General features: G+C 46.5%; 1 long non-coding RNA gene across 1 annotated transcript; it reads right to left on the minus strand.

The window, feature by feature from the left end:
- Positions 1–1,015: 1,015 nt before the first annotated feature.
- Positions 1,016–1,940, minus strand: LOC105727222 (uncharacterized). Its single transcript, XR_001109726.2, has 2 exons — positions 1,770–1,940; positions 1,016–1,425 (listed from the first exon to the last, which is right to left on the minus strand). It is a non-coding gene; the product is annotated as an uncharacterized LOC105727222 (long non-coding RNA).
- Positions 1,941–2,303: the final 363 nt, after the last annotated feature.

The following is a 2,303-nucleotide window of genomic DNA, read 5'->3' on the forward strand; positions in this document are numbered from 1 at the left end:
CATCAGCAACAGCAAAAACATCAGCAGCAACATAACCTGCAGCAGCGACAGCAAAAACAGCAACAGCGGTATCAGCAGCAGCAGAAACAGGAACAAAATATGGAGATCGCTCCACCAGTGTAGAGACCCCTCTGTGTCTCTGCCATTACAGAGTTAGAGCCCGGACATATTCTCCCCCTGCTGAGGGCAGTTGAGCTGAGGAAAAAGAAGGAAGTGATAGAGGCCTGAGTTTGCAGAAGCCTATTCTTGATCCACTGAGCTAATGGCGTGTCTGGGTGAGGCCTCCATGACCATTTATGAGACTATTGTCTGTCTTGAAGTTCCCGTTCTGGGCTGGTTTTATGACTCTGTTTACCTGCATTCACTAAATCCTGTGATCGCTCACATGTTACTAGAAAAATGCTACCCCTCAAATTATCGCTTGCCTTGATGTTACTTACTGTAACTGTAGTTATTGATAAGAGGATAAGAATCTTTAGGATAGGAACCTTCTGTTTGTTTTGTGTTCAGTGACCTTTAGATAAACCTGTATGCTACCCCCTCCCCTGCTTACTTTGTAATTTTCTGTTCCCTCCTGATAAAACTTTTGTAATGGGACCTACGTCAGTCACTGTATGAAAAAACATATATAAACTCTTGTACATGAGAATAAACTGCTCTCTTGGGCATGGCCTGATACAGCCCTCCAGACCTCATTCTTTTCTGTCATTCTTTTCTTCCACGCACTCTCTCTTCCAGGTATTGGGACCCTCTTGCTGGTCAAGAGACCCCCCGGCAGACGTGCCAATCTCATGGACCACAACAACAAAAACGGCAACAACACCGTCGACAGCAATGACAATGCTAGGTGGCATTTATAGAGTGCTTATCTCACAGCAGACTCCAGGCTGAGTGCTGAACATGCATGATCTCATTTAACCCTCATAGTGGAACAGAGAGTGTAACAGAGAGAGACTGTAGATGGAATTATGCCCATGAGATAGGTGTAATCCAGTAACAAAAGACTCAGTTGTTGAGCTGGGAAGGTCTGGGTTCTAATCCAGGTTATTTTATTACCTAAGCAACCTCAGGCAAGCTCTTTAATCTTCCTGCATTTCAACTCGTAATCTCTAAACAGGAAAAACAATCTACAACCTCGATTTGTTGTGAGGATTCAGTGAGGTCGTGGGGTGATGTACTGACATGTTCCCAGGGGGTCACCTGGTTGGGAAGACATCTTGTCAAATCAGACTCAAGAGTAACCACTGGGAGGATGAGGTCATGGCTCTGCCCACCCTCTCTCTTTTCCAGTATTGTTTATCTTTCATCATGTTGCTTTCTCCCAGCTGGAAACTGGCAGAAAATCTCAGAAGCATGTGAAAAGACAGCCTTTCATCTCCTAAGGTTGTCATCCTCAGCTTTTTGCCAATGATCAGTTATTTTTTCCTGGTGAAGACAAAAAAGAAAGCACATAAAAACCCCACAAACAAAAACACATCAGACACAATTCTACTTATTCAAGGCAGAGTCTCTGGAGACTACCTTCTAAGGGGAAAACAGAGGGAATTGGACCTTTGCCCAACTTGGAGCAGGCTCTGTATGTTTGTTCTTAGGAGACTTGGCACAAGGGAAAGGTTGGCTGTCCACCTGCCATTAAATGTGGACACATTTTCCTTAGGCTCTGTGTCTGAAGGCAGCACAACAGTGCTCTTAGAATGAGCACCAAAGAGGATGGCTGAAGCAACTCCCCCACCTTGGCTGACAATTCACCTATGAACGTAGGTACTCACCCCTCCTTCTGTGCGAGACGTCCAATCAATAAAATGATAGTTATTCTTTCGCATTAGCTTCATGAAGTCAAAGGTTGCTTTGTCTGGTTCATGACCGTATTCATCATTACTGTTTTCCCCAGTAGGTCTTATTCTCCCAGAAGCAGCGCCTGAGCCAAGGATTCAATGCAAGGGATTTGTTAAGGAAGTGCTCCTGAGATGTACCAGTGTGGCAGTGGTGACCAGGGGTTGGGGAAAGAATAGGGGAGGAGAAGAGACCCAACCACTGTGCCATCTTGGGTGACACCCCAGCCTCATCCTGGTCTTGAGTGGTGTGTTGAAGCAGAGAGATCTCAGAGTTTGTCCTGTCCAAGGCACAGGTCCTGGGCCTTTGTATTTCCACACTGGTCAGTCACTGGCTGTGGGTTGAGGGGGGATGGGAAGGGCTGGGAATGAGTTGCCAAGTTGTTCCAGCTCTCCAGGGAAGGCCCCAATGCTCGGGGTCAAACCTTTAGCAGCAAGGCATACAGGGGCTGGGCTGGATGCACAGAGCTG

Source organism: Aotus nancymaae, unplaced genomic scaffold, assembly GCF_030222135.1.
Source record: "Aotus nancymaae isolate 86718 unplaced genomic scaffold, 86718_ANA_hifiasm-v0.15.2.pri h1tg000006l, whole genome shotgun sequence".
NCBI classification, from domain to species: Eukaryota; Metazoa; Chordata; class Mammalia; order Primates; family Aotidae; genus Aotus; species Aotus nancymaae.